Source organism: Pseudorca crassidens, chromosome 20 (genome assembly GCF_039906515.1).
Source record: "Pseudorca crassidens isolate mPseCra1 chromosome 20, mPseCra1.hap1, whole genome shotgun sequence".
NCBI lineage: Eukaryota > Metazoa > Chordata > Mammalia > Artiodactyla > Delphinidae > Pseudorca > Pseudorca crassidens.
The window spans coordinates 42,146,164-42,159,376 of NC_090315.1; the positions used below are offsets into that span (position 1 = coordinate 42,146,164).

The 13,213-nt window shown below is 41.2% G+C and overlaps 1 long non-coding RNA gene across 6 annotated transcripts in view; it reads left to right on the forward strand.

Moving 5' to 3' along the window:
* The window catches only part of LOC137214681 (uncharacterized), a 509,061-nt gene that overhangs the window by 402,958 nt on the left and 92,890 nt on the right, over nucleotides 1-13,213 (forward strand). For 5 of the 6 annotated variants that reach the window (XR_010938999.1, XR_010939000.1, XR_010938995.1 and 2 more), the window contains exon 1: nucleotides 11,634-11,825. The exons of the other annotated variant lie outside the window; for it this stretch is intronic. This is a non-coding gene — a long non-coding RNA (uncharacterized lncRNA). Of the gene's footprint in view, nucleotides 1-11,633; nucleotides 11,826-13,213 lie in introns of those variants that run through there. 6 annotated transcript variants of the gene reach the window in all.

A 13,213-nucleotide genomic window follows, 5' to 3' on the forward strand; every position in this document is an offset into this window, starting at 1 on the left:
AAGCAGCAAAGGTTGCAAAGATTCATTTCAATCCACAGGAAAAGAGTGGATTATTTCAAAATGGTTTTGGCACAACTGGCTATCCATCTGAATAAAAGCAATGTCCAAGACCATATACAAGAATATTTATATACATTAAAGTCTTAAATGTAAAAATAAAATCCTACATAAAAATGAAGAAATATGCATAAGATATATAGGGATTGGGGACACTGTAGATCAAATCTGAGAACCCAGAAACTTTAAAAGAAAATATGGATACATTAACTCAAGTCAAAATTGAAAGAAAATTTTATAACACAATATAGTACACACAAAGTTAATATGAAAATAGTGCTTCCCAAATGTCTTTGCATTGCATATGACCCTGGTTTTATAATATTTAAAGTAACCTTACATACTGACAAAGAAAAGAAACTTCACAGGAAAAATGGCAAGGTTATGAATAAACACACACAGGAAAGCAAATCAAAATGGATCACAAGGATTTAAATATGTCCAAATTCAGAGTAAGAGGCATGAAAATTAAATCAAATAATAATTTACACTTGTGACTGGTAATTTTTTTAATTTATTGAAGCAAGTTTGATTTACAGTGTTGTGTTAATTTCTACTGTACAGCAAAGTGATTCAGTTATACATACATACATTCTTATACATACATATACATTCTTTTTCATATTCCTTTCTATTATGGTTTATCACAGGATATTGAATATAGTTCCTTGTGCTACACAGTAGGACTTCGTTCTTTATCCATTCCATATATAATAGTTTGCATCTGCTAATCCCAAACTACCAATCCATCCCTCCTGCACACCCCCTCCCTCTTGGCAACCACAAGTCTGTTCTCTAAATCTGTGAGTCTGTCTCTGTTTCGTAGATAAGTTCATTTGTGTCATATTTTAGATTCCACATGTAAGTGACATCATATGGTTTTTGTCTTTCACTTTTTGATTTACTTCACTTTGTATGATAATCCCTAGGTCTATCCATGTTGCTGCAAATGGCATTATTTCATTCATCTTTATGGCTGAGTAGTATTCCATTGTGTGTGTATATGTGTGTGTGTGTGTGTGTGTGTGTGTGTGTGTGTATGCATACACACAAACACTCCACATTTTCTTTATCCATTCATCTGTTGATGGACATTTAGGTTGTTTACATGTCTTGGCTATTGTGAGTAGTGCTGCTATGAACATAGGGGTGCATGTATTTTTTTGAATTATAGTTTTGTCTGGATATATGGTCAGGAGTGGGATTGCTGGATCATATGGCAACTCTATTTTTAGATTTTTGAGGTACCCCTATGCTGTTCTGCAAGGTTGCTGCACCAATTTACATTCCCACCAACAGTGTAAGAGGGTTCCCTTTTCTCCACACCCTCTCCAGTGTTTGTTATTTGAAGATTTTTTAATGATGGCCATTATGATCGGTGTGAGGTGGACCTCATTGTAATTTTGATCTGCATTTCTCTAATAATTAGTGATATTGAGCATCTTTTCATGTGCCTGTTGGCCATCTGTATGTCATCTTTGGAGAAATGTCTATTTAGGTCTTCTGCCCATTTTTCGATTGGGTTGTTTTGTTTTGTTGTTGTTGAGTTGTATGAGCCATTTGTATATTTTGGACATTAAGCCCTTGTCAGTGGCATCATTTGCAAATATTTTCTCCCATTCTGTAGGTTGTCTTTTTGTTTTGTTTATGGTTTCCTTTGCTGTGCGAAAGCTTGTAAGTTTAATTAGGTCCCATTTGTTTATTTTTGCTTTTATTTCTATTGCTTTGGGAGACTGACCTAAGAAAATATTGGTATGATTTATGTCAGAGAATGTTTTGCCTATGTTCTCTTCTAGGAGTTTTATGGTGTCCTGTCTTATATTTGTCTTTAAGCCATTTTGAGTTTATTTTTGTGTATGGTGTGAGGGTGTGTTCTAGCTTCACTGATTTGCATGTGGCTGTCCAAATTTCCCAACAACACTCACTAAAGAGATTGTCTTTTTTCCATTGTATATTCTTGCCTCCTTTGTCAAAGATTAATTGACAGTAGGTATGTGGGTTTATTTCTGGGCTTTCTCTTCTGTTCATTGATCCATATGTCTATTTTGTACCAATACCACACTGTTTTGATTACTGTAGCTTTGTAGTATTGTCTGAAGACTGGGAGGGCTATGCCTCCTGTTTTGTTCTTTTTCCTCAGGATTGCTCTAGCAATTCTGGGTCATATTTTTAAATTTTATTGAAATATAGTTGATTTACAATGTTGTGTTAATTTCTGCTGTACAGCAAAGTCTGTATGTATATTACAGACTAACATCTCTTATGAATATAGATGCAAAAATCCTCAGCAAAATACTAGCACACCACACCTAGCAACATATATAAAGAATTATACACCAAGGCTGAGTGAGATTTATCCAAAAAAGGCAAATTTGATATAACATCCAAAAATCAGTTAATGCAATGCATTATATAAATAGAATAAAGGATAAAAACCATATGATCATCTCAGTAGATGCAGGAAGAGCATTTGACAAAATCAACACTCTTTCATGATTAAAAAAAAAGTCAACAAACTAGGAATAGAAGATAATTTCTTTAACCTGTTAAAGGATGCCTATGAAAAACCCACAGCTAAAACTTAGTGGAGAAAAGCAGGATGCTTTCTCCCCTAAAATGAGAAAGAAGACAAGGATGACTGCCTTCATCACTTCTATTCAACATCATACCAGAGATTCTAGGCAGGCCGTGTAGATAAGAAAAAGAAATAAAAAGCATTCAGATTGGATAGGAAAGTAAAACCATATTTGAAGGTAACAGGATCTTATACTTAGAAGATCCTGAGGAATTCACTTAATATTAAAACCTATTAGAAATGATAAATGAGTTTAACAAGATTCCAGGATACAAGAGCAATATACTAAAGATTAATTGTATTTCTATACACTAGGAATGAAATATCTGAAAATGAAATTAAGAGCTTAATAATAAAACACCCAATTTTAAAAATTGGGCAAAGGGTATGACTATGTATTTCTCCAAAGAAGTTACACAAATGGTCAATAAGCACATGAAAAGTGTTCCTATCATTAGCCATTGGGGAAATACAAATCAAAACCACAGTAAGATACCACTTCATACCCAGTAGGATAGTTATAATGGAACAGATAATAGCAAGTGTTGGCAAAGATGTGAAGAAATGGGAACTCTTACACAATGTCAGTGGGAATGTAAAACGATGCAGCCACTTTAGAAAATAGTTGGGCAGTCCCTTACACATTTAAACATAGAGTTGTCATGTAAGCCAGCGATTCCTCTACTAGGTAGATACGTAAATACATATATCCAGACAGAAGTTTGTACATGAATGTTCAGAGCAGCGTTGTTCACAAAGCCAAAAAGTGGAAACAACTCAAATGTTGAACAGAAAATGAATGGATGAATAAAACGTGCATTACTCATATGATAAAAAGCAATAAAAAGGAGTGAAGTTCTGATACATGCTATAATCTGGATAAACCTTGAAAACATTATACCAGGTGTAAAGTCAGAAAAGACCACATGTTGTATGATTCCATTGATATGAAATGTCCAGAATAGATGAATCCGTAGGGACAAGAAGTAGATTAATGGTTGTCCTGGATTTGGGGAGATAGAGAGAGAGACTGCTAATGGGTATGGGGATTCTTTTCTGGGTGATAAATACGTTCTGGAATTGAGACTGTGGTGACGGTTGCACAATTTTATTCTAATAGCTCTTGAATTGTGCACTCTAAATGGGTGAACTATATTATATGTAAATTATATCTAAATAAACCATTTTTTTAATGTTTTAAAAAAAGGGATAATGGATTGAAGGTTCAAAGATGAATAAGACTGGCCCACATTTGGGGCCTGGTATTATGAAAATGTTTCTTTTCACCTGTGAGACTCCAGGCTCTTTTCCTGTTCCAGTGTTCATTTTTAAATGAAATAAAGACAAACCTTTTATGCTTCCATGGAAATTTGTATTACGTGTAAATTACCATTCTGCTCTAGAATATAGGGAACTATCTCATAAATGGTATGCCTATCCCCAAACTCATAGCTCAAAAGCATGTTTTGAAATTTTAGAAATAATTAAGTTAATGGAAAGACCTATTTATAACATCAACAACCTTCATGCCAAAATGAGAAAATTAATTGTAAAGTGATTTGACAGGGCTGGATCAATGAAATAATTTTAAAACTATATAGATATATATTAGATTGACCAAAAAGTTCATTTGGGATTTTCTATAACATCTTACAGAATATATATATATAAAACGTATATATATTCACTATATATATTCAGTATTAATTAGCTTCTTTATATAGCAAACTACAAACTTTTATCTTGGAATGTGCTAGTTACAAAAATGAATGTTAACTGAGTGACTTCCTTCATAGAGCTCAACTTTGAATGTGATTCTTTTCTTTAGTATTCATTTGGGAATGAATTGTTGACTCAGACTTAACGCATATAGACCTTTTCTAGAAGTGTTCTAGGAAATTAACTAATAATCAAGTATGACACACTGAAAAAGAAAAAAAGCATGTATCAGGGCTGATTCACAAGTAAGATCCTTCTGGAGCACCTGATGGTCGATGTGTAGTCACCTGGAGTCTTTGCAGCCACCACAAAACTTGTGGTTACCATCTTCTGACCATTTTAAATGAGCCCCACAGGCCAGCTCCAGATTACACTGGGATCTCATAAAAGGCCACTACAGTGTCTTGCTTTTGAAGTTTCTCCACACCATCTCCTATCAGCATGATCCTGTTCCCCAGCTTTTCTAAGTTAAATTCCCCTCTTCCAGTGCCATGCCTTAGCCTCTTGGCCTCATTTTGATTGGAGACTCCAGACCCCATCCATCCATTTCTACCATTATATGATATGCCTGGAAACTGTCAATGAATCATACCTACACCCCAGAACCTCTACCCTTCTCACTGGCTGGAGGTAATGAGTCAGTAGTATTAAGCACAAAGTATAAATTGAGACTGACATAGGTGCTTTATATAGATTAACTTTCAATCTTCATGGCCATTCTCTCCCTTGGGATTTCAGTGGAAATGCTCTAAATGTTGTAGGACCTTGCATACAATTACTCAACTAATATGGGCAGAATTCGAGTACTTCACTCCTGCACCACTGTTTCTCTCAACCTGGACAAAGAATGCCTATAAGGTCACCTGGAAGGTCACACACAGATTCTCTGGCCCCAGCCCAGACCAACTGAATCAGATCAGGTGAATGGGAGGGTAGTATCCAGAGTCTTAGTGCTTCACAGTATCCACTGGTGATTCTGATACACACCAGTTTAAACAATGCTGCATTATTCTTCCTTGAGCGTTTAGTACAGCATTTCAGCAATTTCCTAAAAAGACTCAAATCCCTTAATGGCCAAAATGCACATTGCCAGCATCATATTCACAATGGATGGGGAAGATGTTCTTCTACTTCTCTTTCCAATCCTTATTTGTTATTTGTTCATGATACATTATGTACCAGAAAATCCAAAAGGAAAAAAAAAATCTAGCAACAAATTACTCAGTGTGTCTGCAGCACCACTTGACTAAGAGGATGAGCTCGGAAATCTGATTTTTACTAGTCATTATTCAAACATACATAGAGGACCCTCACCCCAACAACTCTAATGGCTAAGCTGCAGGCTTGTTCTAGATCCACTAAACCCTCTTGCTGATGAACTGAAGTTGGGTCCTTGTGCTCCTGTTTTAGACACAAAGATCCGTAGGCATGGAGAGATGTTGATAGTCTTCACACTCTTGAGAACAAGGCTTCTCAAAATGGGAAGGGGTTGTTGTTTTGTTGTTGAGTTGTACAAATTCTTTATATGTTCAATATTTTGGATATTAACTCCTTATGGGAAATATGATTTGCAAATATCTCCTCTGATTCAGTAGGTTGTCTTTTCATTTTGTTGATGGTTTCCTTTGCTGTGCAGAAGCATTTAGTTTGATGTTGACCCATTTGTTTATTTTTGCTTTTGTTGCCCCTGCCTGAGGAGATGTATCCAGAAAGATATTGCTAAGATCGATGTCAAAAAGCCTACAGCCTATGTTTTTTTCTAGTTTTATGGCTTCAGGTCTTACATTCAAGTCTTTAATCCATTTTGAGTTGATTTTTGTGTATGATGTGAGATAGTGGTATAGTTTCATTCTTTTCCCTGTGGTGGCAACAGTTGGAAACTAAATTTTTGGTGATGAGCATGTTGTATACACAGAAGTTGAAATATGATGTCGTACACATAAAACATATGTTATAAACCAATGTTACCTCAATTAAAAATTAATTTTGAAAAAGAAAATTAAAAGGAGGCATGTGCACAAAAAATGGGAAGGGGGGAAAAGTTTTATTGGGTGCTTGGTAGAAAGGGCATATTTAGGATTTAGCTCATTAGTTGTATGTACTGTCCCCAAATTTAATCTTCACTAACACCCAGCACAATGCCTTGCTAGTGGTAAGTTTCTTCATAAATATTTGCCGGGTGAATGAGTCAAGATACTAATCGGTCTTGCGTGAATATCAGAAGTAGAAGAGACCTTTGAGAGACTTGATTCAAACATCTCCATCTCCTTTTACAGTTGAGGAAACATGATCACTGGTCAGAACTCAACTCCTTTCCCCAAAAGGATGAGGTCACTCTCATTTCTCTCCCCACATTTCAGAGCACTTAGCTCAGGGTGTTTTCCCATCCGAGCTAAGGTCTCTATGAGTCTCTGACCTTTTATAGATTTCTCAGCTGTAATATTGTTTCCACACATCACTGTGGCTTCAGGAAGTGCTGTTTCTCCTCTCACCCTTTCCTTGATACTGATAACTGCCATATTCCTGAGAAAGAAAAATTAAAAGCACACTTGTTGAGAGAACCAAAGAAAGAGGCGAAAGGAGATAGAGCTCACTGAAAGACAAGTGGAGAGAAGAGAAAGGTGCAGAGGATAATTTCAAGAAAAAAACCACATTGAGCTAAAAGTGTGAAGCCTTAGAACACCCCCTCTCAGGGTAGAGTTTCATTCTCACTGGTAGGACAAAGGTTTTCCCAACAGAAGAAGTTTAGCACGTTATATAAATACCCCAATATGCGTATGCAGTGGTAGTAATAATTAGTTTTCTCCCCCTTTCATCTCCACTGTTTCTGCCTACACATGTTTCCTATTTTGAGCTTTGGTGTAACAAATGCATCTTTCAAACGGGAAACCCACGCCTTGTTTGCACAAACACAGGTCTCTTTATCGCCCCGTGCAGTCCCTCCATCTCGCGGAACTGAACAATGAGGCATTTTCTTCTCTCCCCGGCCCCAGAGCTCTGACAAAATTCATTTAATTTCCATGGAAAATGTAATCTGCAGATAATAGTAGGTCACTCACGGCAATATCATTTCACTCTCCCAGATCACCCGTTGTTGTGCTAATTGTGGGACAATGTAATAGACAGCTAAGGCTTGCAGATGGAATTAGACGGGGCATTTTGTTTTTGCGATGCTATGAAGAAGGATATAAGAGAAAGTGTCAGCAAATGCCATAGACCTTGTCCCCCTTTTGTAAAATGACTCAAGCAACAAAGGGAAGTCTCCTCGTGTACAGGGCATCTTCGATATTCTTGGTGTCACCTGCAAAATCCACAGGATTTTGGTGTTTCACTGGGCATCTTTGGACCACTTCAATGCTCTACCTTACCTGATGAAGCAAGTGCTTCGGAAGCTGAGAGTAGCCAAGTAATTGCCTTGGCAGGTAACGATCACCCACTAATCCATCATTCTTGCTTTGAAATATTTTAAAAATATCGATCACCTCTTAGGTTCTTCCTTCTGAGAGAAGCAGAGGCCCTTTCTGTGTAGAACGACTTTCCTCAGTGCAGAAGCCTACACCTGCCCATGCGTGCTTAGGTTCTTGGTCTCTCTCTTTCTTTTTTTTATTGATTATAATTGACATGTAACACTCTCTTGTTTTTGAGTTGGCAAAGTCAGGAACTATCATGGAATCGCGAAAAGTGGGCCCAAAGATGACCAAGCTCAACACTCTAATTTATTTCATGACTGTTTTCTTCTAACAGAGATCATTCGTGGTCATTGTACATTATTTGAAAGGGTGAAGAAAGCAGAAAGAAGCCTATCCTCCAGCGAGTCCCTAAGTGCAGACAATAAAGGTGAAGGAAATCATTCTCCTCGAAGGAGCAGAGCAGGGGTGGGAGGGTGTGTTTACAATGAGATTTGGGAAGCGGATACTTGAAAAGTGTGTGTGTGTGTGTGTGTGTGTGTGTGTGTCCCTCAGCCATCTGCATCACTGATGCGCTGTGTCTGACCCACATGTGCTGCCCACTGTATGATGCAGAGGCAGGACAGCTCAGGCACAGCCCCCCAGCTCCTCTCCTGCCAAAAAAACAGAGAGGCCTGCTGGGTCGGGTCGAAGCTTGGCCAGCTCCAGGGCTTGAGGCCAGATTGTCAGGCTCTGATGAGGAAAAGAGCTGGCCCATTCCCTGCTCTCATTCCCCAGCCTGGTTTTGGTATGTGAGGATGGAAAATATCCCCACAAGCTGGGGAAAGAGAGAGAAAGAGGGAGAAGTTCAGAGATCCTAGGAGACAGGACAAGAGAGAGGGAGCCCCAGGAATAAAGAGAACCCACTGGAGACAGCAGACGGAGCTAAAGAAAAGGCAGAGAAGGAGAAAAACAGGGTGATGGGAGGGAGAGGGGCACAGGGAGAGAGGAGCCAGACAGGGACAGGGGGTGAAAAGAAAAGAAACACACGCGAGGAGGATTGAAAGAGACAGAGAGACTCAGAGTGAGACAGAAAGTAGAAACAAACAGGAGTGCTGTGAGGCTCTGAGGAGAGAGGAGCCTGTAATACAGACTGAGCCTGAGGCTGGAGGTGAGTGTGTGCCTGAGGCTGTGTGTGTGTGTGATGGATGGAGGTGTAGGAGAGTATGCGTGTGCATGGGATGGATGGATGTGTGGAAGGGGCCTTGGACAGGCACAGGATTGGAAAGCTTTCTCTAACTTACGCTATGCCCTCTGCCGCATCTACCCCTAAATACCTCAAGCACTTCTGTAAGTTTCAAAAAGATGTTTTATCTTCATTCTTCCACTCTTCCTTAAAAACCATTAGTATTTCCCCCATTCCAGTCATTTTCTCAGCAGCTCAGTGACTCTCTGGTTTATAACTCTGCACGCTGAGACGCAGCAGGGGGTCATTCTGAAGGGGAGTCCTGTAGGCCTGAAAGCTGTGTGAGGGGAGCGAGCTTGGGTCCATCGCAGGGGTCAGACTCAGCTTCCACAGGGCACTGAGGGCTAAGTTGGATTTCTAGCTCTAAGGTCACTGATAGAGGAAGGGTCAGTCCTGAACAGTCAGATGGGTTAGGGTTAGTTATATCCACGCACATATGTTCCCCATCCTGGAGGACAGCCTCTGGTCCATGAGCAGAGTATAGCAGCACTAGGATGGAGGGACACTGGATCCTGGGCACAAAGACCAGGAGAAAATTCTAGGAGTTGATTTGGGGTGGGGAAGCGTGGTGAATAGATAGTTACGTGTATGGGCAAGGCAGCCTAGGGACATAGGACTCTGAGAATGAAGGCGAGTGTGGGAGACCCAGCATGGAAAAATGGGGCTCCCCAGCAGACGCAGCTGGGCTTCTCCACCCTAGCTCACTAGGTGACTTCATTCAAACTCTCACGAGACAGAGCTGGAGCCTCCTGCCTGTGAAACTTGTCTCGAGCCCTGGACAATGGTGGACCCAATTGTGAGGAATGGAGAGAATATAGTCCAGTGTGGTCCCTGGCCTGTACATAGGAGACAAAGGCAAATACACACATACATGCACATACACACATTCACATGCATAAAGGCACATGCTCACGCACGCGCACACGCACACACGCACACACACACACACACACACACACACACACACACCCTCTAAGGAATGATTAACTTTACATACTTGATGCTCGAAGTGTGGTCCATGGCCCAGCAACATCAGCATCACCTGTATGCTTGTTACAAATTCAGACTCTCAGACCTCATCACAGACATACAGATCAGGATCTGTGCTTTAGCAAGAGCACATTAAAGTCTGAGAAGCAATACTCCACAAGGCGGGGGACCAGGGAAGGCTTCTCAGAGGTGTAATAATTTCATGAGTTGGGCATTACTTTCTTTGTCTTGTAAGTAAGGGCGATGAAGTTTGAAAGATTCTGTATTAGTAGCCCAAGGTGGCATAGCTATTAAGTGACAAAGGCTGGTCTCAAACTCAGGTGTAAGGACTCAAGATTAAACTTGGTAAGCCGAGACTACCACTTACTCACAGCTACTGTGTGCTAAGCCCAGACCTGAGCACTTGATTACATCTATTCACTACCTGGATTCGCACAGCAACCAGACAAGATATCTTTTCGCCAGTCCACAGAGAAAGAAACAATAGTCTCAGGGAGGTCAATATTTTTTCCCAATGCCACACAGCTGGCAGGAAGCAGAGCTGGGATTCAAATCCACAGCTGTCTCACCCCTGACCCTAGGCTTTATTTTTGATTCTGCTCCATATTGCCCAGCGGTTGGCCACTATACCTTTCTGCTTCATTTTCTAAAGATGTAAAATCTGTTCTAGTTTCAACTGCCATCCTGTCCCCCTTTTGGTCACAGTCAGCCTGTAGGAGCCAGGCCTGTACCAGCAAGATCACTGAAGCCACATGTTGAGGGCAGGTAGCAGACAGATCTGGGCACGTGTGATCAATAGCACTGGAAATAAAGACTCCTGATCAGCCCAGCATTTGGAACCCAGTGGTGGGGTCAGAACTAGAAATTTGTGTTCTTTATGCCTGAGACACACGGATAAGGCCTTCCCATGGCCACAGGCTGGATCCCCTGGAGCTGCCAGCCTGGGAAAAGTTCGAGGAAATCAGGTTCCCAGAATGTCTCCAGGTTTTCTGGTAGCAAAATGTCTGGAGGACAGTCTGCTCGACTGTTTCCTCTAATTATAACAAGATGTTTCTCAAGTCCCCGCCCCCTCCCTGCTCAGTGCCCCCCCCCCAAACGTGTGCAAACTCCAGGTTGCAGTTCCCGTCCTTACAAGCCGTCGCCTCAGATGCAGGCAGCGAAGAGTCCCTGCCCTTCTTCGCTGATCTGCAAAGAGCTGACAAAAAGAATGCGGGTGACTTCTCGAGACTTTGTTATCTGAGTTCCAAACTCCCCTAGCCCGTGTGTGAGTGCATCTGCCGGCAGGAAGGAGCGCCCCCAAATGCAAACCACATGTGCCTAGATCCAGAAAGCTTGTTGTATTATGCCATTAAATAAAGACTAGCAAAGCCCCCACGTCAAATCAAATTTCAGAGGTGACTCTGAAAATATCCATGGATCATAACATCTCCCTCAGGGACACAACCATTCAGAAGTCTCTGAGTCTCAATTCTGATTTTCTGAAGTGACTGAGTCATTCCTCTCCTGGGTTCAGCTTGCCCTCAGGCAGGCTGGAGGCCCGGGGGTGGGGGGTGGGGGCTCTGCACAGGTGGCGCTGCTGAGTGGAGCAGGTTTCTAATAAGGCAGGTGTCAGCCCAGGGCGAAGACATCATTAATGATTGTTTGTGAAGGAGGAGTGGCTGCGCGCAGGGTGAGCCGGGAAGGGAGACGGCTGTCCGCCTGAGGGGTTGGTGGTAGCGATGTAAGATCCTTGTGCCCCAGCGCGGCTGGTAGGGATTCAGCAAGCAGGGGTACGCCGCTTCTGTCCCCGTGTTGGAGAGCAACAACTCAGGACAACAAGCCATCCTGCTGCGAGGTTCGGCATCACCTACAGGTACAGAAATATTTAAGGAAAGCGGGGCCTGTTTGGCTGCACTCACTGTAAAAGTACAACGAGGCAGGCTTGATGATTGCGGGAAAGTTACCCCGGGAATGAAAACATGGCTTTCAGGTCTACAAATGCTTTTGAGATTAGAGGAGCCCCTTGGTGGCTGTGACTTTAAGTGGAGGTTGTTCCCTTGAGACAAATCAGCCTCAAATTTTCGAGAGCTCAGGGGCATAAGGAAGGAAATTGTTCCAGCAGGGAGGCTTTTATCAAAGAGCCTGGGGTAGAGTCAGAAGTGGAGAAAGGCTCTGAACAGTCGGTGGGGTGGGCTGCTGGAAGCCCTGCGGCGGAGAGAGGGCTGAGGGTTCTCTGCGGCCAAGCCAAAGGTCACCCCTTCCCAGGGTGAGGGCTTCTCAGGGAACTGTAGGCAGAAAAGAACAAGCATGGAACTTACGGAGACTCCTGGCCTGGAGAACCAGGATTGTCCCAGCTTCTCCCTTAACCACTCTTATCCCAGAAGGGTAAACATTGTTTTGGTTTTTAGTTTTTCTAACTGAATTATTTACATACAAGAGATTTTTGAAAAGGTGCAGCTGATTGAGTTTTGCAAAGGTATTACTCCTGTAGCCACCATCCCAATTAAAATACAGAATATTTCCATCACCCCAAAATGGTTCCCCCTGCCCCTTAAAATGGTTCCCCCTGCCCCTTTCAGCCAATACTCACCCCACCTCCCTTGCAGGGGCAAACACCATCTTGATTTCTGTCATCACAAGGTGAGTTTTGCTTGCCCTAGAGCTTCATATAAATGGAATCATACAATATTATTTTATGTCTGGGTTCTTTCACCCAAAAGAATGTTTTCAAGATTTGTCTCTGCTGTCGTGTGCAGTAAAAATTGCTTCCATTTTATTGCTGAATAGTATTCCATTATAAGAATATATCACAGTTTATCCATTTACCTGTAGATGGACATTGGGGTTGATAACAGTTTTGGCTATTACAAGTAAAGCTATGAACATTCTTGTACAGCTGTTTGTGGAAATATGCATTCATTTCACTTGGATAAATAAGACTGAGATTTCTGAGTCATAGGTAGCTGGATTTTTATTTTTATAAGCATCTACCAAATTATTTCTCAACATAGTTGAACCATTTTACATTCCCATCAAGTTCCAGGATATTCCACATCCTTACCAACCCTTGGTATTGTCAGTCTTTCTAATTTTAGCCATTCTGATGTCTGTCAGAATGATATCTGTCAGAGTGATATCATGGTGGTTTTGATTTGCACTTCCCTAATGACTAACTGTGTGGTACATCATCTCATATGCTTATAGGCTAGGTGCATATCTTATTTTGCAAGTCATTTGTCCATTTTCTTATTGGGTTATTTT